General features: G+C 44.7%; 2 pseudogenes; both read left to right on the top strand.

Annotated features, from left to right (window-relative positions):
• The first annotated feature begins 404 nt into the window (after positions 1-404).
• On the top strand, positions 405-522 carry LOC126238107 (5S ribosomal RNA; annotated as a pseudogene).
• Positions 523-19,858: 19,336 nt separating this feature from the next.
• LOC126238203 (5S ribosomal RNA) lies at positions 19,859-19,978 on the top strand (annotated as a pseudogene).
• The last annotated feature ends 3,718 nt before the right edge of the window (positions 19,979-23,696 follow it).

The following is a 23,696-nucleotide window of genomic DNA, read 5'->3' as shown; positions in this document are numbered from 1 at the left end:
GAGACTCCTCAACCATTCCCCGAGGATTGTCTGTAGCTCACAGGTGATCATTATGCAGATTGTTGGTGCCAGTTTAGGTAAATGTTGCTTTAACGGTAAAGAGGACTGATGACAGTAGTCCCCTAGTTGTGACAGTCTGGTGCAAAAACAATCGGAAAATCCTTCCCGTAGAGGGAAATCCGCTGCTAATAATCCTTGCCCTCGTTACACGTGATAGGGATAGTAGCGGTTGTCATCCAGCGTACGCATAATCGTACTTTGGCTTACACTATGTCGGCGGACCACTTGCATTGTGTTTGTACTAGGATTCTTCCAACTATCCTGTAGAGCCCTGTCCTCTAAATCTGGTGCACGCACAGCCCACCGTCTCACAGCACGTTCGTCTGTCTGAAACGACCCTCTCGGCCAACGGCCTTGCCGCAGTGGTAACACCGGCACACGTCAGATCGCCGAAGTTAAGCGCTGTCGGGCTGGGCTACCACTTGGATGGGTGACCATGTGGTCTGTCGAGCGCTGTTGGCAAGCGGGATGCACTCAGCCCTTGTGAGGCAAACTGTGGAGCTACTTGAAACTTCCTGGCAGATTAAAACTGTGTGCCCGACCGAGACTCGAACTCGGGACCTTTGCCTTAAGGTCCCGAGTTCGAGTCTCGGTCGGGCACACAGTTTTAATCTGCCAGGAAGTTTCATATCAGCGCACACTCCGCTGCAGAGTGAAAATCTCATTCTGGAAACATCCCACAGGCTGTGGCTAAGCCATGTCTCCGCTATATCCTTTCTTTCAGGAGTGCTAGTTTTGCAAGGTTCGCAAGAGAACTTCTGTAAAGTTTGGAAAGAAGGAGGCGAGATACTGGCAGAAGTAAAGCTGTGAGTACCGGGCGTGAGTCGTGCTTCGGTAGCTCAGATGGTAGAGCACTTGCCCGCGAAAGGCAAAGGTCCCGAGTTCGAGTCTCGGTCGGGCACACAGTTTTAATCTGCCAGGAAGTTTCATATCAGTGCACACTCCTTTGCAGAGTGAAAATCTCATTCTGTGGAGCTACTTGACTGAGAAGTAGCGGCTCTGGGAGAGTGGTGTGCTGACCACATACCCCTCCATATCCGCATCCAGTCACGCCTGTGGGCTCAGGATGATACGGCGGCCGGTCGGTACTGTTAGGTCTTCATGGCCTGTCGGTACCGTTAGGTCTTCATGGCCTGTTCGGGAGGAGTTTACTTTTTAGTTTTACTGTAGCCTCTCGACCGTTTCCATCTGCATGGCTGTACACAAACACCATTTCGGCTTGTTCCCAACATGAACAATTCGCTACGTTATTCACACAGACTGCAACACACAGTAAACCCAATGCGCTTGGTAAGTGCACCTCTTATTCGTCATTCCTTCTGTGTCTACGATGCACTTCCGGACACATTTTCATAGCACCTTTTTTCCTCCATTTTCAGTTAGAAATCCGCCCCTGCAGTTTGTCGTTTTAATTAATTTTCACCCTATATATAAAACAACGAAGTAGCGTTTGAGCGTAGTAATAATCAGTATAAAAAATAATGAAAATAACGTAGTTCCGTCATCAGCGAACGACAACGTCATCCTTAATCACCCGTCTGGATGCCGTATCCTTGGTTACAAATTGCAGTTTACGTCAGTACGAATCAGCTGTCCACTTCTATCCGAGTTGGCCCTCACAATGGCAGGAAAACGGACATCAATTACTGTCTATTGGATGCCTCGAAACCAATTCAGTCGGGTGTTTTCTCTCATTCTCTCTTCACCCACGGACGGCCTACTCACGTAGCACACTATTGTCTGCTGCAACGACATGACGCAAATGTATTGTAGTGCCGTTACTTTGGAGGCCATAATTTTGCTCATCGCTCCTGTGGTCACAGTATCTCAACTCCCACGTCAGTCGTTTTGTATCTGTCCGACTTCTCTCTTTTTCTTATTTACGGTAACTCGTGTACAACGGATAGTTATCCAGGGATGAACAGGTAACTGCAATATGAAATCACTGTGGTCTGTTACAACAAATAATGTTACTGCATGCTTATCAGACGACGTAGAGCGGTAAATAAATTTTGAAATACATCATCCGTCATGTCCCAGGACAGCAATACAGATAATTTCGTGAAAATATTTTGTAGTATTTATTTCTATCAATAACGTACGGTCAAAGTATTCTGAACCATAACTGGCAAACTCTTCGTCTTTAAAAACAACTGCACTACTGGCCATTAAATTGCTACACGACGAAGATGACGTGCTACAGACGCGAAATTTAACCGACAGGAAGAATATGCTGTGATATGCAAATGATTAGCTTTTCAGAGCATTCACACAAGGTTGGCGCCGGTGGTGACACCTACAACGTGCTGACATGAGGAAAGTTTCCAACCGATTTCTCATGCAAAACAGCAGTTGACCGGCGTTGCCTGGTGAAACGTTGTTGTAATTCCTCGTGTAAGGATGAGAAATGCGTACCATCACGTTTCCGACAATGATAAAGGTTGGATTGTAGCCTATCGCGATTGTGGTTTATCGTATCGAGACATTGCTTCTCGCGTTGGTCGAGATCTAATGACTGTTAGAAAAATATGGAATCGGTGGGTTTAGGATCCTCTGTTATGCCAGTGTTACCTGGATCTCCGCCCCCACCCGCTTTTACAAGGCCCTCCAATTCCTTGAACGCCATGCGCTCCGCCTTGCCTTCCGTATCTGCCTTCCTTCCCCCACACGGCTCCTGTATGAACTGATCCCCTTCCCCCACCTCCTCCTGTTCCTCCAACATCTCCACATCCTTTACATTGTCCGCAGGCATGATCCCCCCCCCACCCTCTGGTTTCCTCCTTCCTCTCCACCCCCCCCCCCCGCCCGTTGCCGCGCCTCTATCGCTGTATCCCTCCCTCTCTCCACCTCCACACCCTCCATCTCCTTCATCAGGGCAATTTCCAGCGCCTCCCCCTCCCAGACTCCCATCCTTCTCCCAGAGCAGATTTTCCTCCTCCCCCCCCCCCCCTGAGACCCTGCACCCCATAGTTGCCTTTTTCCTTCCCACATCCCTCCCTACCTGGCCCTCTTCTGCGCACCCCCCCGCCCATCTGACCCCTCTCTTCCCCTCCCTCCATCCCTCCCTCCCTTCTTCCAGTCTCCCTCATCTCCTTGCACCTGGCAGATCCTCCGTTTTGATCATCGTCAGTGTGCCACGTCAGTGTTGTGTTTAGTGCTGTTTCTCCTGTGCGTCAAGAGGTGTGATTTTAATTGTGTACTGCCTTGAGGCTCGCTGTCAGGGTTTGTTATGTGCTACGCCATCCGTCGATACTTTTTAAGCTCCAGTCATTCTGTGCCTTGTGTCCTTTTAATTGTCGCAGTGTGTGGCTTTTTGTGTGCGCTACTTTTAAACAGTTTTTATCTCCATTTTACAGTCGCCCCTTTTTTTGTCTATTGCCTTCCATGATGTTCCCCCTTTTTTAAATCTATGTTATTCTCTCCTTTGTATATTTTTCACTGTCTTCTATTGTATGTTCTATGTCTTTCGGCTGAAGAGCAGCGCATATGCTGCTGCCAGCCTGCCCCGATGGGGAATTGAAATACAATAAAGAAAAAAAAAAGGATTTAGGAGGGTAATACGGAACGCTGTGCTGGATCCCAATGGCCTCATATCACTAGCAGTCGAGATGACAGGCATCTTATCCGCATCGCTGCAACGGATCGTGCAGTCACGTCTCGAGCCCTGAGTCAACAGATGGGGACTTTTGCAAGACAACAACCATCTGCACGAACAGGTCGACGACGTTTGCAGCAGCATAGACCATCAGCTAGGAGACCATGGCTGCGGTTACCCTTGACACTGCATCACAGACAGGAACGCCGGCCGTAGTGGCCGATCGGTTCTAGGTGCTTCAGTCTGGAACCGCGCGACCGCTATGGTCGCAGGTTCGAATCCTGCCTCGGGCATGGATGTGTGTGATGCCTTTAGGTTAGTTAGGTTTAAGTAGTTCTAAGTTCTAGGGGACTGATGATCTCCACTGTTAAGTCCCATAGTGCTTAGAGCCTTTTGAACCATTTTGAACAGACAGGATCGCCTGCGATGGTGTACTCAATGACGAACCTGGGTGCGCGAATGGCAAAACGTCATTTTTTCGGATGAATCCAGGTTCTGTTTACAGCATCTTGATGGTCGCATCCGTGTTCGGCGACATCGCGGTGAACGCACATTGGAGGCGTGTATTCGTCATCGCCATACTGGCTTATGACCCGGCGTGATGGTATGGCGTACCATTGGTTACACGTCTCGGTCACCTCTTGTTAGCATTGACGGCACTTTGAACAGTGGACGTTACATTTCAGATGTGTTACGACCCGTGGCTCTACCCTTCATTCGATCCCTGCGAAACCCGACATTTCAGCAGGATAATGCACGACCGCATGTTGCAGGTCCTGTACGGGCCTTTCTGGATACAGAAAGTGTTCGACTGCTGCCCTGGTCAGTACATTCTACAGATCTCTCCCAATTGAAAACGTATGGTCAATGGTGGCCGAGCAACTGGCTCGTCACAATACGCCAGTCACTACTCTTGATGAAATGTGGTATCGTGTTGAAGCTGCATGGGCAGCTGTACTTGTACACGCCATCCAAGCTCTGTTTGACTCAGTTCCCAGACGTGGTTGTTCTGGGTACTGATTTCTCAGGATCTATGCACCCAAATTGCGTGAAAATGTGATCACATGTCAGTTCTAGTATGATATATTTGTCCAATGAATACCCGTTTATCATCTGCGTTTCTTCTTGGTGTAGCAATTGTAATGGCCAGTAGTGTATGTGAATACATTTTAAAGCATTGTGGACTACGTAAAGTAGAGGTACAGTCTGGAGATGATGACTGTGTCAGCATAACAGTGGGCCCTCTCGTGCGTGTGTGTGTGTGGTTTGGGATCATATGGGCGCCCAACGGCGAGGTTATCAGCGCCCTGACATCGATGCAAACAAACGAATGTGGATAAGAACGAAAACTGTCGTACAGGCATTCGCACGAAATGACCACACAATGACTATATCGCACAGGCACTCTTACATGCACTAAAACCAATGAGGAGGCAACATAGCTAATCAAGAACTTAATACAGAGGGAAAACAAAACACAAAAGAGCTAAAAGGACAGCACAGCGAAATGTAAATGGCTGACCACTTACGAAAAAATTTGCGTGAGCCAGCCACCCGGGTGACACATTAAAAATATCTCACCAAAATCTTGTTAAAAACGTGGGACAATTCACAGAACTTTAAAACGCGAACCACATTCGTTTGAGCATTGCATAAAATAGACTACAGATCCGCCGGCAATTCCGCTGCAGTCCGCTGGTCAGCAAATAAAATGCAGTCCAATAAAATGTGGTGCACCGTGATCTGCACGCCACAAGCACCATACGCCGGAGAGTCCTCTCGCCGGAGTAAAAATCCAAGCGTCTGGGGGCTGTGGCCGATGCGAAGACAAGTAAGGAGGACCTCGTCCCGTTGACGTGGCTGGATGGAAGTACGCCACGGCCGAGTTGTGAGCTTGATCACACGGAGCTTGTTGTCGGTCACTTCTAGCCACTCACGTTCCCAGCGACACAGAGCTTTATACCTCAACAGTGTGGTCAGGGCATGCAGTGGGATAGCACTCTGAAAGACCTGACGGTCACGACACGCCTCCGTCCCTGCTCGATCAGCCCTTTGATTCCCCAGAATTCCCGCGTGCCCTAGTACCCAGCAGAAAGACACCTCCTTCTCCAGTCGCTGTCCGGGATAGTCGTGGATAGTCTAGGTTCCTTTATTTGCTGGCTACAAACGCTGGGGGAGTAAGTAAAGAGCCCTCGAAGAATCTGAACAGACGAGAAATCTAACACTGGGAGAAATTCTCATCTGCTCCAGTGCCCGCAAGATGCCATAAAATTCTGCATCAAAGATGGTAAATTCGGGAGGCAGTCTGACCGTAAGGACACGATCCGGGAAGACGACAGAGCAATCAACAGGGTCACCCTGCTTAGACCCATTCGTAAAAACAGCTACATGGTCGTGGTTCTCAGATAAAACGGCAGAGAAGACCGCATTAAAAACGGAAGCAGGAGTGTTATCTCTCCTGTACCGAACCAAATCTAAAATCACTCTGGGCCTCTCCAGTAACCAGGGTGGCAGGCGGTTAAAACCAGGGATTTGGCGTGGTACAGACTCCACACCGAGGGACTCCAGCACACGTTGCACACGGATCCCAAACGGCATCGTAGCCTGGGGGCGGTGGGAAAAATAGACGGTCCAGAGGCGGATGAGCAACAATATGGTGAGCAGGCGAGGTTGGAGCTGCAAGAAACTTACAAGCCTGGCGCACCAGTAGTAGCTGCTGCCGTATGGTAAACGGCGGCTCCCTGGCCTCAGCACAGAGGCTGGGTATGGGACTGGTCCGATAAGCACCCGTTGCCAGTCGTATCCCCACATGGTGGGGGCCCTCTCGTATAGCAACATCTGTGGGGCAACATTCCAGAAATGGACCAGCCTGGTCAGACTGCCGACCTGAACAAAACAGAAAGCGTTTGTGATGATTTAGAACGTCAACGACGCTCCAGACACCAGCGTCTAACATCGCTACCTTCTCTGGTTTCGCCTCCCGAGCAAGAATGGGCCACCACTGCTCCAAAAACATTCAAGACACCTCATCGAAAGAGCCCTAGCAGAGTTCAAGCCGTCATAAAGACGAATGGTGGACACACCATATATTACTCCCCACCAATAGGTGTCCAGATACTTTCGATCTGATAATGTATACAATTCGTTGTTGAAATGCACCGAGGTCACAGAAGGCGTGGGGAACAGCGGTTGGTGTTAGAATCATGGGCCATTCCATTTTTGAAATCGTTAGCGAATTCAGTATTCAGGGATCCAAAGTGTAAGAGTTTGCCGAGAATACCACATTTTAATTAGCTCTCACCAAGGACAAAGCAGTGGCCGACAGCCTTCACTTAGCGACTGAGGTCAGTGGAGTTTGCGTAGAGGGATCAGTGCTAAAAGACAAGCAACACTGCGTGAAATAACGCAGAAATCAACGTGGGAAGACGAAGAACGTATCCGTTAGGACAAAGCGCCGAAATCTGGCATGAACGGGCTATGCCAGCAGACAACCGACGTGAATACCTTTGCTAACATAACGATATCGTGTACAGTGCCTCTCTAGGGCTCGTGACCATATTGATTGGACCGTAGACGACTGAAAAATCGTAGTCTGGTCGGATAAGTCATGATTTCAGTTGGTAAGAGCTGATGGTAGCGTTCGAGTGTTGCACAGACCCCACGAAGCCATGGACTCAAGTTGCCAATAAGGCACCGTGCAAGGTGGTGGTGTCTCCATAATGGTGTGGGCTGTTTTACATGGAATGTACTGCACCTTCTGGTCCAACTGAACCGATCATTGACAGGAAATGGATATGTTCGGCTACTTGGAGGCTGAATGACAATTTCACTCTGCAGCGGAGTGTGCACTGATATAAAACTTCCTGCCAGATTTAAACTGTGTGCGTGGCCGAGACTCGAACTCGGGACCTTTGCCTTTCGCGGGCAAAGGTCCCGAGTTCGAGTCTCGATCTGGCACACAGTTTTAATCTGCCAGGAAGTTTCATACTTGGAGGCTATTTGCAGCCATTCATGGACGTTATGTTCCCAAACAACAAAGAAATTTTTAAGGATGACAACGCATCATGTCACCGGACCACAGTTGTTCGTGCTTGGTTTGACGAACATTCTGGACAGTGCGAGCGAATAATATGGACACCCAGATCGCCCGACATGAATCCCATTGAACATTTATGGGATATAATCGAGAGGTCAGTTCGTAGACAAACTCTTGCACTGGCAACTCTCTCTCAATTACGGATGGCTATAGGGGCAACATGACTTAACATTTCTACAGGAGAGTTCCAACGGCTTGTTGAGTTCATGCGTCGTCGACTTGCTGCACTACACATAGCTAAACGAGGTACGACATGATATTAGGAGGTATCTCATGACTTCTGTCACCTCAGTGTTAAGTCATTCCACTGCCTGTATCACTGTTCCTCTTACACTACGTTGAGTTTGTCGCTTGCCTCACAATTACTTTCGGCTCCGCGCCTTTCGCATTGAGCACGTCTGGTGAGGGCACTGGCTGGCTGTGCCTGCGTACGTGCCGTGGGCTCGTGCTGCCTGCACACGTGGGTGGACAATAGAGGGCGCGGCCGGCCACAAGGCTGCGATGACGCAGTGTCCGAGACTCAGCGGTACGCAGAATGCTCTTCCCAGGTTACAATGAATCACGATTACATGCAGTTAACAGCCTCACCTGTGTTGCCACAGATATCTGAAGGATAAAGGAGTAGCAGCATCACTTCTTCAAGACTATGCCAAGTGTATCATAATTAATAGCGAGAACTGAGACGAACAGAAATAAGCGATAAAAAAACTGACACAGCAAAAATATACGACAAAAGAAACAAGAAAATTCCACAAACTATGGGTCCACAAACAAACTGTTTCCGAGGTAGCTGCGACTGTTTGCTCCGCCACTGACCTCAGTATGAAATATTTTCCTTCGTAATATAAATCTGTTAGAAATGTAAATAGTCCGATTAAGGCCCCATCTAATTCAGCTTGAATTACTTACGTGGCCCATGCTATGGCAATGTGGTACAATCGTGATGTGGCACCAGTATCTTTTACTGTTGATCTAAGATGATACTGGACGGAGCCGGCCGGTGTGGCCGAACGGCTCTAGGCGCTTCAGTCTGGAACCGCGCAACCGCCACTGTTGTTTAGCTAACGTTGATGGCTATGTAGGTAACAGCTGACTGACCATATCTTATATAATGATAGAACAGTAAGCTGAAAACGAAATATATTAATGTTGCAGAAAATCCATAGCTGATGAAATCCATGATATGAAATCGCTCTACCAAGTAACAACGAAAGAATCCTTTAACATTAAACGCTGTATTTGTTGATTACATTTAACGACAAAAGTGACCGACCCACTTTCATCTACAGTTGCATTCCGCATCCCAAGGTCCAGTAGACAGCGAAGGTTAGGGAGAGGGTAGGGAGGGGGAGGTTCTTTGCACAAGTATTAACAACACTCTGTCCTATTTATTTCACTTTTCCTTGCTGAGAAAGCTGGAATTGTTCAGTCCGTAATTTCGCGGAAAAGGGAGTGCCGAAAGTGGTGCCATCTATGATCGTTTTTTGGGAAATACCCATTTAAGACTAAACTGTGGCTTGAGACAATCTTTAAGTGAGAAAGCAGATCTTACTCCAGCTGCTACTGCCTGTGCTAAGTTAGGTAGGCCTTCTGTTTCAGGGCCACGTCTGGAAGAAGAGTTTGTTTCTTACTTGTTGACTATGGAACAAAGGTTTTTGGTTATATTGTATCCGGTTTGAGACGAATGGCGTTTCTTTAATCAGAGAGGAATACATTAACGCATTAACGCACCTTTCACGACTAACACATATGGTAGGCAAATATTTTTCTGAATCGCCATTCATCTCGCCTAATGATCGACCCTCAGCCAGGACCGTCGCGAACAGATAGCACAGAACCAACGGTAAACCAACCAACACATTCAGGTTATCCCTCAGCCAAGAACATTTTCTGAATTTCCTCTGCTCATTCCCTCCCCATCACATGCACAACCAAAAACTTCCACTCCTGTTAGCCCCTTTGACGTTTCCCTACCATCCACAATTTGAAAGAAAACAAGCAATAGAGGTCGGAAATCTGCAAAAGCTTGCTTGATTACGGGACCACCGTACAAGAAAGAGATTCCAAGTTCCTTGGATGGGTCACTGAAGAGAAAGAGACAGCTAACTTTTCCTGATCAAAAACTGACACATATTCAAAAATCAAGTAAAGAAGGCAATAGAAACAAAAAGAAATCTGTGGAAGAAAAAGAAAGTAGACCTATCTTCGTCTGACGAATTATCTAACGAGGATGAGCCCAGCCTAGACGAGGCAAGTGATTTCGAGCTCTATGAAGACCGCAAGCCTTCTGAGACAGATACAACGTGCATATTACGCGACAGCCCATTTTCAACGGACGCCAAAGGAGAAATTTGGATTGCGTTCAACCAGTGTCGAGTGTAGGCGTTTATTGAATGTGCAGGCATGGACAATGGAGTTTATATTTGTGATCATTGCAAATAAACTTGGACCTCAAACTGGTTATTAAATATTTTTTCCTTCATGTTAAAGGTAGCCCATATTTGAACCTAAGAACGAAATCGACGTTTTTGTATTGGTTTTTTAAATAAACTATTTAAACAAGAAGAACGCTTTTAATTGTTGAATCCCCTAGAGTTCTGTAGGGCACGTATTATTGTAACCCCCCCCCCAGGTTTTCTTCAATAACTAACAAAAAAATGTTACTGTATAATAATCTTAGCTAGCTCACCTTCTCCCCAACTACATCTATAGGGGTTCATTTTATTTCTTAAATTTAGCTCAGTTTAATTGGAATGTTCCCTACTGCCATATCATGTACAGGGTGACACGTGGTGGTCGGCATCACGTAAAGGATCACTTAAATTCAGAGGACATGAGATAGTGAAAACATCGTAAACAGGTGGGTTTGCAAATGTTGCGGATAAGTCGCTGAAGGTGATTAGTTAACAGCACGGTTAGGTGACGTTGCGTTACTGGAAGCCAGTACTGACCCAGTATTAATGATACACGAGTCCTGTCTCGTCCAAGAAATACCACTCTGACAAAAGCCACGCTTTGCAAACTTACATACATTAATTATGAATTAATTATGAACTGAACCAAAACGGACATGCTGAAAACATGTGGTCTAATCTACAGTATGAAAAAGCTCAATCACAAGTCCATGCATTATACCCAAATTTTATTGGAATAAAATGCGATCTTCATCAAAGACAATATTGATAGCTAAAACGATATAAACCCGTTTGTTCCCTCTGAGCAATCCATGTTTTAAACTACACAAAGCAGTCTGAACCTACACTGACTCAAGAACAGAGATACTTATGTTTAGGTAACCGGAACCGGATTCTCTTAATAAACTAGCGAGTGCACGGCAGTTGGATTGGGGCCTTTTTTACTTTTTTCAAGGAAGATGAGGACTCCGGTTTCACCGACCTAGTTAATCCAACGAACCAAAAAGTGGGAAAGCTCGGAGTCTACAGAACACTATATTATTGGATATTTGTGGAATGGAACTAGTGAGATTGATACGACTTTACTCTGAGGAAATTGAACTTCGTTGAACTACATGAGTACGTTTGAAATCACTCACCCACGCAGTCACACATCATAGAAATTATTCAGTACGTGGTGGGAAAAACGAAGAAGTTGCTGATTTGAAAAGAAATAAAACGAGATCGCTGCGTCGCGTTCTTTTCCTAAGTACACGTCATAAATTTTCGACTAGACAGAAGAAGCATCATCTGCCAGGCCTTAAACAAGAAATAACACTGCATGAAACTAGAAATAATGTGAAAAGGGAGCCAGAACAGATCTCTTTCATTACACTTGTTTAGGAAAAAATTATGTAGAAGTTTCTTTTTATCGTAAGAATTAGAAACAAGCAATTTTGTTCTTACATTTTCTAAAAATACGACCACAAAAGGTAACTCTAAGTCCTGGGAAGAATCACAGGTCAGTCATACTAAGAAAAAAAAAACAAATTATGAGGTAGATGGCCTCTATTCTGGCAAACAAAGACATTAACATTTTACGGGTATATCAAAGAGAAATTCGAACAAACAGCTTTTATCCTAGTTGGGCCACACATTAACTGTGAAAAGAGTAAAACTCCAAAGGAATATTTACAGTTCATCGTATCAAGAGACGCTACGGGAATACCTAGTAAAATCTCCAACAACAGATGATGTGGAGGCAGAGTAGAGCAATATGAAAGGATGTATATAAGAGCAGCTTATGAAGCAGCAGATAAGAAGAAAAAGATCAGAAGGAGAAGAGAGTTAAAAATATCGAATATAGAAATTCAAGAGGCTACGAAGAAAAAACAAAAGGCATATCAACTCCTGCTACAAAAGATAGACCAAGGAAGACAGTAGCAGTATTGGGAGAAGCAGAACAATGCTAACCAGATCATAAATAACAATAGCATATCAAGGCTCTTGCAATAAATTAATCACAAATACCGACCAAAATGTACATGAAAAACAGAACCTTGCATATGAAATGTTAAATAACTTAGATCAAGCAGAAAGAGATAATTCTATAATTTAAGAATCATTGTGGATACAGCATTATAAGAAGTTATGGAACTGAAACTGCTGTACTAAATACAGAATACTTAGAACAGTATTCTAAGAATACACAGTACATTCAGTAGCCTCGCATGAGTTTCAACACATTCTGCAAAGTCTGAAAAATCACAAGCTTTGTGACTCAGATGGAATAAATGCTGAACTTATTATGTACAGAGGGCGTTGTGTTAATTAAGACTGTTTCATTTACTAAATGCATGCTGGCGAAGTTGTAAAAATCCCTGATGATTGGAAAACTGACGGCGTAATATTTTTTAAAAAAAGAAAAGAGCCAAAGAAATGCATGTGACAGTTTCAGATTTATAAGCCTAACGAATATGGTTTGTAAAGTTTACACTAAAGTCGCTTGAAAGTTACAACAGATGCATGGTTGGGAGAACAGCAAATTCTGTTTATGACAGGACGCTCGCGCAGCGAGGATATTTTTAGTATCAAAAGAATTTATAAAGTGTGGATGTCACCTGCTCAAGTTAATATTTATGTTGAAGAACTGGTAAGAAACTGGAAAAAGGAAGTCCATGAAGGCATGCAGTTGGAAAGGAACAACTATCTGAATGTTATGTTGTGTGCATCTGGGCAGAACTGAGAATTCATTATTTGTATGAGAAGTTTTTAGAATATAGGGCTGAATGAAGACAGTACCTCAAGTGGGTGGATGAAGACTGAATTCGAGTCGTTGTAAACAAGTACAATTCCACTGGAAGAAGAGAAGTAGTACGGATGAGAAAGAGATGGAGTTAATTGTGTGTAGTCGAAACAGGCGTACTGCCTAAGCCTTGATAGATGATGAAGATGATGATAATCCATATGAAACAGATTGTTATACAAGTTATGAAACAATCAAACGAAATTGCTGGTGCTGACGAAAGGATGTTTATAAGAGCACCTTATGAAGCAGCAGATAAGAAGAAAAAGATCAGAAGGAGAAGAGAGTTAAAAATATTTGTGTACCTACAAAGAACTAAATTTGTGTCACTGAAATACATATGCCTGAGTAGACATGTGCCACAGGTGAACCGTCTCCTCAAGGTTACGTCGTGGTCGCAGGCCTCCTGCGTGACTTCATGTAGTATCTTAAAAGAAATACATGTTTTCTAAATAGCATCTCAGGTAGGTATGACTTATGTTACTAATATAGAGCATAAGTAAGCATATCCACAATCACATACAGATACATAACATTTCATATACGAATATAACCAATGAGGTTAAGACGAGTATTAAGGGGTATGTTTATAATTAGGGAAAGAACAAACAAACTTGCAATATTTCATAATCAAGGACACAAATTAACAGAGGAAAGTGTAGTCAGTTGGACAACAACAGTGACATACCAAAAAGAAACGATATCAAACATGTTATTATAAAGCATCCTTCACCTACAACAAGGAATGCGCAAAACATAGATGACACCACAGTTGAGGCATATCGTCAGTACTCTTTATCACTGCACTTGAGACGAGCACAACAGGTCCCAAAAGGAAGGGTGGCCAATGTACGGATGTTCGTCGAGGTGGGGGCCTTGTCTAAAAGCGACGTGGGGAAATTTTTACTGACGCAGTTCACTTGAAGTCATCGTACACCAGTTCAACCAAAAGCCACTCCCACACACTGCTAAAACAGCCAATCCACTGACTTTCGCCGTATACTTATCAATTCCTTTCGGTACCTGTTTTTCTCCACCAAACTGTATAAATTTCGTTATTATCAATAATCTCGTACTAGCATCATTGGTAGCGAATGTCTTTTTACAGAACAACATGGCTGTTTCCCTTTACGACTCATTTTAAAAAGAGTTCCTATCAGCAAAGTTCATGGCACCTAATAACGGAAAGATTTCACACTTACCTAATGATTACTAGGCTCCGGCAGGTATCCAATGTTTTCTTTACAAACGAAAAGTTTATTTCAACCATTGAGAATCAACGTGAGGCACCTGGTAATGGCAGACATCAGTGTTCATGGTGCTCTCACTGTTAGCGTACTAAAATCTGTGCGGCTGTGTTAACGCCACAGATAGGCAAAATGTCTTCTGAACTCGTAATCTCGGCTCAAAGGGCAGAGAGTAAGTCTTTTTGTACCTTCTGCAGTCATATTGTGATGCCATGACTAATAACCTTACATAATTTTTTTCCTTTCTTTGACGACCTTGTACTTCATAGATGCATTTCTGGTGACGCAGGATATTTTTTCATTTGGTTAAATAGTGTAGAACATGAAGTGTGACTATCTTTTCTTATCTGTTTTATATACGAGTTCTTTATGTAAAGACTTGGATTTTTTCTGATTATCTTTCAAATAGTTTTATTAAATGTATTGTGTGAAACTGAATGCAATAGGCCGAAGTGTTGTAATTACTGAGAAGCGAGAGAGGTATCGATAGTTGTCGGTTCGAAAAGTGTGTGGCAGACAGTCGCCGAGTCGCGGATGGCGCCTGAGCGTGGCGATACGAAAACAAGTACCGTGTGTAGTAATGGTGAGCGTTTAACGCGATATTAATGCCAGACTTTCGCGTGTTAGACACGGTTTCAAATGTGACTTTATGATGGACATTCTAAATGGACGTTATATTACTCGAACGCTGTTGGTTTTTGCAGAATAATGCTTGTGGCAGTGACAATGCACTTGTAAACAGACAGTATTATCGTCGGTTTAGAATTGAACTGCATTACATAATCTGTGAATTTAATATTGCTCATTTTTCTTGACCACGAAATACGACGTATGCTAAAAGCACTAACAGCCAATGTGGAAACTGTGAACTGTGTTGCTACGTAAATGACTGTTTTCGCGAGATCAGTGTTATCGTGAACCATGAATATTAACAGCAGATGGACTGTCTCACTTCGCAATTGGCAAATTATAGCAAATGGAATGTTAATTTGAACACGTCATGTGGACTGTGCCAAACTATCGTGCGTGAAAATTACAGTTGGACTAATGCGACCTTCAGGTGTTGCATAAACAGTTATTTTGTTCCGGCCTATAACAAATAGATGCTACGCAACTTTTTACCACCGTCAGCCGAAACAGGATATAAGGAAAAGAAGATATATTAATGCCACGGACACGTCTGGGCCGGCCAGAGTGGCCGAGCGGTTCTGGGCGCTACAGTCTGGAACTGCGCGACCGTTGCTGTCGCAGGTTCGAATCTTGCCTCGGGCATGGATGTGTGTGTTGTCTTTAGGTTAGTTAGGTTTAAGTAGTTCTAAGTGCTAGGGGACTGATGACCTCAGAAGTTAAGTCCTATAGTGCTCAGAGCCATTTGAACCATTTGACACAACTGGATGAACTTCCAGGATTCATATCAGCAACTTCAAACTGCTTCTCCGCCGTCGCCACATCACGCCGACCCAGAACATATAAGACTCAAAATGATTCCTCTGTTCGAGGAAGTCACAACTGCAAACCATTTAATTTTTTTTTTTTTTTTTTTTTGCTTTGTAATTGACTCTCTCTTAATGTTTCTCTCCGTAAAAAAAAGTATAGTAGTGTATTGTAAAGACAGTTCACCTTCTGTAATTGTTGACCCCAACACTAACAGTAGTTATTGCCATCATTTATTTGTTTTTGCTTTTCATTGTATTTGTACTAGTCGTTGCATGTGTTGTGTGCGTCCTTTGGAAGGGTGTGCTTCGATGTGTATATACAGTAGTTTAGGTGAAATGTGTTGTACTGTGAAATGCGGCTAGACGTGTAAGTTGAGTCATCTGCCATTAAAGTTATTTAGCCGACCAATTACAAAGAAGTAGCTTATTCGGCATTGGTTCAAGTTAGCGTATTAGAAGGAACTTTGAATCTAACAGCTGTGAAAGTACGTGATCTTTGTTTACATGCCACTTAAATGGTTCACATGGCTCTAAGCACTATGGGAGCTCATCAGTCCCCTAGACTTACAACTACTTAAACCTAACTAACCTAAGGACATCACACACATCCATGCCCGAGGCAGGATTCGAACCTGCGAGCGTAGCAGTCGCACGGTTCCAGACTGAAGCGCCTAGAACCGCTCAGCCACAACGGCCGGCTATGCCACTGGGTTTAACGGTTACTGGTATGCAAAATTACAGTATACTTTGTGATTATTTATTAAATTAGCTTCAGATTGATTTACTGTTTCCACTATCAAAGGATTTTATTATCAGAGTGTTAACATGATTGGGAAACTTCTCATATAGAGGTTTGCTTTTGAAGTTTCCGGAATTAAAACGGATTCTTCGGGTTTATACAATATTAATTTACTTCATGCAGTTTTTCTTTAAACATTTTCTGGTTACAAATTCACGGTCATAGTAAATCTCCAGGAACCGTTTTCTTCTCAATATCCAACGATGGCAGACCTGATTTCGTGGCTCTTCTGTGCGTGACCTTTCCTACAGCATCTTGCCAATGGAGTGTGCAGCCACGCGATCCCGGATGACGTCAGGGCAAGAACCGTCCGAAGTCGCACCTGGGAACGGCATGCGTGACACCAGGAACGTGTCGCTGGTGGCTAATCAGCTCGCTTGCCTCTGCATTCAAGCACGCCGAAAGGTAAGGGCAGCGCACGCTGTGGTCAGCTGACAACTGAGATCGTCTCGTCAGCGACATTCAAGGAGAGCTGGGCGCGGCTGGGTTTGGGAGAGACTCGTGCCGCCCCGCCGGTGGTGGTGGTGTCGCCTTAAGTCTGGCCTCACAACGGACCGAGTCAATGTCGATGGGAGCATTGGCCACCCCTGAGCTGCGGACCGTGTTCTGTCTGCCCGGCTTGCAGCGAATAGCCTCACAAGCACAAGAACAGCGTCCTTAGTTTTACCGGAGTAAGCTACAAAAGTGGTATAAATTGTATCAAATGGTCTCATTACTTTACAATTTCCCTGTTCAGACAAAGGTAGCCACAATTACTGTAACCTGTTAGTACACATTGTAATGGCTCTTTATTTACGTGACCATTACGGCACTCCAACCCCAGTTCTCGATACCAGTAATAACGTACTACTTTTCTGCGAAGTAACAGACATATTTTTGTGACAATATGTCAATATTCACATTTGGTTTTATTAATGTATAGGTACTCCGATGTATCGATATATTACAGTGATATGGTTCTTGTGTATATTCATTTCTGTGAAACTGTCATAATCTTTGACTTACTTGTAACCGTTTTGGCGCGAATGCGCACAGAGCAGTCTTTGTTTCGCTTTGCAGAAGTTAAGTTGTTATTTCGCTTTGTAAAAGAACAGTCAAGTCTTGTGTTTGGTTAAAGTCGAAATTAAATATATGAAGATTGGTACAAAACTGTTTTTTTGATGATGATCGTGAACACCACGTCAAAGAGTATTTCTACCATACCATTGTTCTGATCTGGGATTGTTTGATCATTAAGTATTTCCTGAAAAACGCATTTGTTAGGTCTTCAAATATTGCTAAAATACAGATCTGGGCCTTCTAGCAGTCAAAGTGGAATCACCCTAGAATCAACAAGATGAGCCATAACAACTTCGACGAAATCTACGTGGCAATCCATTCAAGATAAGTGCTAAAATTAATGACTTTTTTACAGTGACTTCATTATTTCCATTCTGACGATACCATCCACAGTCAATAACTTTGTTGTTGCCCGAAAAAGCGAACATATGCTGCGTGAGCAACATTATTAATCTGATTTCTAACCTACTTTGCAAGTGGTGATATTGTTAGAACATATATCTAACAGCGTATTTACATACATGTATCTTTCTTATTTCAATATTCATACGTACTCCTTTTTCATTCTACAATTGCTTCTGGGAGGCCCTGGTGGTCCAATTTTTCTCCGTTCCTCCTTTTTCTTCCACCTGTTTGTCGGTCTCACATCATCACCCGATATCTTTTAACATCAGGGATCAAAGCTTGGAGATTCCTCCATCAGATTCTCACCAATGAATCAAACAAATCAATTCACTTTTTAAAAAAAGGCAAACATCGTCACATATTTTTCATAATGAATTTTCTGATATGGAATTTCCTGGCGGATTAAAACTGTGTCCCACTGCAGAATGAATTTTCTCTCTGCAGCAAATAAAAAACTGGGTGCCACTGCTGAACGAAAACTCATACCTGAAACGATCCCTCAGGCTGTGCCTACGCCAACTCTCCGCAATATCCTTTCTTCCCAAAGTACTAGTCCTGAGCGCAACAGTTTTTGTAACCTTGATATCCTGGTTACTGCCACTCAGACGGAGTTAACTTTCGAGCCGGTCCTTCACATGTTCTGTCGGAGACAGATGTGCCTATCTTGCTTGCCACTGGCATACCACTACATCACTTAGACCACACGTTACATTTGTGGATGAGCATTGTTCTGTTGAAAACAGAGCGATGTGGCGCAGTGGTTACCACACTGGACTCGCATTCAGGAGGACGACGGTTCAAACCTGCGTCCGGCCATCCTGATTTAGGTTTTCCGTGATTTCCCTAAATCGCTTCAGGCACATGTCTGGATGGTTCATTTGTCAAAGGTCCCTAATCCGATGGGACCGGTGACCTCGCCGTTTGGTCCCCTCCCCCAAATCAACCAACCAAGCAGTTGAAAATTGGTAACACGATACTGTTGCGTGATAGGTAACACATAAAGACGTAAGCTGTCCTTGACGCCCTCGACCATTACCAGCCGTGACCTGAAGTCATACCCGATGGCTCACCACATCATGACGCCAAACGTAACACCGCTGTGCTTCTCTAAAACATTGAAAGCACTGGATCCTTCCCCGGGTCGCCGACGGAGGTCATGCGGGGCAGTGCAGAAAGGTGAGTCATTACTGAACGCAGTGTGACACCGTCCATCAGCAGTCCATGCTTCCTGGTCTCGGTACCATTACAAACGTAGCCGTTTGTGTCGCACTGTTAACGGATTCCTATTCGTGGAGCAGTAATTCCAAGTTCGGCAGCTGCTTGTCTCCGACCAATGGAGAGGAATGACATAGAATCCAGAGATTCCAGTAATTGGTCGAGGATGGCAGCCGCAGATGTGAAGGAATTTAGACGTGCGCGGTGCACAACATGGTGTTACTCTTTTGTGGTAATCAAACATTGTCGACTGGAACCTTGACGAGTATGCCTGCCCCCACGTTCCTATGCAGTCCAACACCTGGATGCCCCACAAATCTGGATATCACACAGTTTGACCAGTCGGCCAAATGGAATACCACAATGAGAGCCCTTTGAAACTCTGATGTTCCACACGGCCCTTTATACCGTACCAGGCCTGGTAACACGAACGAAGCTAATGCACTCTGGTGGCCGTTCTACCTACCACACAGAATTGCAGCTCTAATCATATATATACACGTTGATGGTGTGTATCTGTGTGAAGTTACATTGACATCAGTCCATGTCTTCTGAATGTTTCACTTTTTTTCTCAGGAGTGTATTTTGAGTGGTAGTCTTAGATGCTTTATCTATACAGGGAAACTTTCCAATGTGCGCGGAAAATCAAATGGCGTACAAGTAATACTGGAAGTAGCCCTTAAGCTATGTAACATTTTCATACAAGTGAATATTTATGGAGGTCGTGTTACTTTTCTATAGCTCACTGCAAGCGGCTTTGTCACGTTGGTAACACTGGTTCCCGCCCGATCACCGAAGTTAAGCAACGCTGAGTCCGACTAGTACTTGGATGGGTGACCATCCGGGGAACACTGGGTGGCGTCGGTACTACAGACATGCAAGCCACCGAAGTGGCGTCCAATTGAGAGACTTACACCAGGTCGTGCTGCCACATTACAGCTCACTAACAAGAAGTCAAAATCATATGAAGCTAATTCATACGTAAACAAATCACACTGAAAAGATTACACGTCAAAAAAGGCTTCGTGGATCTGATTCCTCCAAACGAAGCAATTCGATTGTGAAAAGTGTGTAAAAGTTTAGCACAGAAACTGATAGAGATTAATGTCTTCGGAAACATTCCATTCCTTTCCGCGATCGGCTGACACGGTTGCTGGGTGAATGTTGGTGAGCGAATGTGGCATACTTTTCCTGGTATTGCGTGTGGTTAACATGAACCTGTACGTCTCCCGCACGGATTCTGGTTTTGCCGTCAGCACGCAGTAGCTCATTCGGGTCTCAGAAAGTTCCTACTTTGAAACGAATTTAATGTTAATTGTTGACTAAACAATTCTACAAACAAAAACCCGACGATAAAATTTCGGTTTATCTATGGTTACTGCAGGCAACGCTTATATGCGCACTGAAAATTGACCATGAAGTTAAAAATTTCATACATCACATTTACCTAGAAACACAAACATTTGTCAAAAAATGAAACTAGATATAGGAAATATTGCAAACAGTGGTGTCAAAACATAATTCTTATATTTGTAGATTCTCAAATATCTCAAGATGAATAAATTAATTATTAGGACAGTACATTGTCACAGTATTTAGCAGTTAATTCTTTTACATAATACAGACAGGTGGTAAAAGTCATGAAATTGAAATCTTACAATGAAGAGTAGCCTACCCCGCTTTTACGACCCAACAAGGAGCTATAGTACACTAACAAGGAATTCCAGCTAAACTTTAAAGCTACCTACCTTTGTTGATAGCGAAGATATTCTGTTAGAGGTTGTGGCAACACTACTTTCGAGAAATTTCATTGGAGTAAAATACGGCCACCGAGTTTCTCCAGTTTCCTAACTTCTTGAGAAAATTGTGTCTTCAAGTTATGCCACTTTCTCTGTAATTCTTTCACAGATGTGTCGAATACCGACGAGATTTCATTTAATGCGCTCATCTTCTTCACTCTGTCCTTAAAGTCCCGGTTATGCACGTCCCATATTCCGGGGTAGCTCTCAATGGCTTCAATAAAATTTTCTGTATCCTGCTTCGTCCATTCCCGTTTCTCCTCCATTTCTGAAATTTGTTAGCATATAATATGTGGGATGGTTGCATAAAATTAAGTCACCACATAAAGTAAAATGTTAAATATGAGCGTTATACAGAAGACATACTCACTATAGCTTGCGCTTCCTACTTGCAGGAAATAGAAATAAGTCCTAAAAGCTGCAAGTTACTTGCAGGTACTTCTTGCGTGGTGTTCACACTGGAAGCGGAAAACGTGCAGCAAGTCATTTCCGCAATAAATTGCTACGGTCGCAAGTCGACTTGGCGATATGTTTACACTCGCAACTCGCGCGGCAAGTTCCTCCGCGCAAGTAAAATGCTCCAATAACTTGCTGGTGTAAACCCAGCTTAACTAACAGGAAACGGATCTTAGATTTGATTTACTACACTCCTGGAAATGGAAAAAAGAACACATTGACACCGGTGTGTCAGACCCACCATACTTGCTCCGGACACTGCGAGAGGGCTGTACAAGCAATGATCACACGCACGGCACAGCGGACACACCAGGAACCGCGGTGTTGGCCGTCGAATGGCGCTAGCTGCGCAGCATTTGTGCACCGGCGCCGTCAGTGTCAGCCAGTTTGCCGTGGCATACGGAGCTCCATCGCAGTCTTTAACACTGGTAGCATGCCGCGACAGCGTGGACGTGAACCGTATGTGCAGTTGACGGACTTTGAGCGAGGGCGTATAGTGGGCATGCGGGAGGCCGGGTGGACGTACCGCCGAATTGCTCAACACGTGGGGCGTGAGGTCTCCACAGTACATCGATGTTGTCGCCAGTGGTCGGCGGAAGGTGCACGTGCCCGTCGACCTGGGACCGGACCGCAGCGACGCACGGATGCACGCCAAGACCGTAGGATCCTACGCAGTGCCGTAGGGGACCGCACCGCCACTTCCCAGCAAATTAGGGACACTGTTGCTCCTGGGGTATCGGCGAGGACCATTCGCAACCGTCTCCATGAAGCTGGGCTACGGTCCCGCACACCGTTAGGCCGTCTTCAGCTCACGCCCCAACATCGTGCAGCCCGCCTCCAGTGGTGTCGCGACAGGCGTGAATGGAGGGACGAATGGAGACGTGTCGTCTTCAGCGATGAGAGTCGCTTCTGCCTTGGTGCCAATGATGGTCGTATGCGTGTTTGGCACCGTGCAGGTGAGCGCCACAATCAGGACTGCATACGACCGAGGCACACAGGGCCAACACCCGGCATCATGGTGTGGGGAGCGATCTCCTACACTGGCCGTACACCACTGGTGATCGTCGAGGGGACACTGAATAGTGCACGGTACATCCAAACCGTCATCGAACCCATCGTTCTACCATTCCTAGACCGGCAAGGGAACTTGCTGTTCCAACAGGACAATGCACGTCCGCATGTATCCCGTGCCACCCAACGTGCTCTAGAAGGTGTAAGTCAACTACCCTGGCCAGCAAGATCTCCGGATCTGTCCCCCATTGAGCATGTTTGGGACTGGATGAAGCGTCGTCTCACGCGGTCTGCACGTCCAGCACGAACGCTGGTCCAACTGAGGCGCCAGGTGGAAATGGCATGGCAAGCCGTTCCACAGGACTACATCCAGCATCTCTACGATCGTCTCCATGGGAGAATAGCAGCCTGCATTGCTGCGAAAGGTGGATATACACTGTACTAGTGCCGACATTGTGCATGCTCTGTTGCCTGTCTCTATGTGCCTGTGGTTCTGTCAGCGTGATCATGTGATGTATCTGACCCCAGGAATGTGTCAATAAAGTTTCCCCTTCCTGGGACAATGAATTCACGGTGTTCTTATTTCAATTTCCAGGAGTGTATAAGAGCGAGAGAGAAACACAGAAATTCAGCTAACAGCCACGCAAGATTATTGCAGTTCTCGTGTATAGCCGATGTATAAGAGGGACTGCTTCCACTCAGGCTGCGCATGCTTTATGGCGAAACCAGAGGATGAGTAGTGCTCACCTGTTTCGGTGTTCCTGCGATTTTCCAATCCTGCCAGTATAATCACTCTTCCTCACTGAAATACCTTACCGGGGAGTCTAGTAGTGTCTAGTGCCATCTATGTAACACCGATGACATGTGGAGCGGGATCCACTTCTTTGTGTTGTCATTCTCGATTTTGGTGTTCGTAAAGTTCCTAAACAAATATAATTTATCATTGATTGGTCGTTAGAATAGTTACCTGCGTCCCTCAAAATTAACAAAAGTCTTCTTTATTATGACGTTACTTTCAACAGGTTTTTAAAGCCTAAGAAAACATGTGAATAGCAAAAGGTAATATGGTAGGTGTCCATTATCGACTGCAAATAAGGGACATGTTTAAAGACTAATTAGGAAAAGAAATAAAGTTTTAGGTTAAACTGTTGCTCTGATGAATTTGTAATACCGAGTGCCCTAAAGGAAAGTTTCGCTTATGTCTCTCGTCCACTATTGCCATTTAGTTTGCACGTCACTCCGATTCTGACTTTGTTATTGAAGCCTTTTGTTGTTTCGTGGCAGAAAATCTACATATTTGAGCTTGAAAACCATGTAAG

This window comes from Schistocerca nitens, chromosome 2 (assembly GCF_023898315.1).
Source record: "Schistocerca nitens isolate TAMUIC-IGC-003100 chromosome 2, iqSchNite1.1, whole genome shotgun sequence".
NCBI lineage: Eukaryota > Metazoa > Arthropoda > Insecta > Orthoptera > Acrididae > Schistocerca > Schistocerca nitens.
Note: the sequence above shows the minus strand (reverse complement) of the source record. Positions and strands in the feature narration are given on the sequence as shown.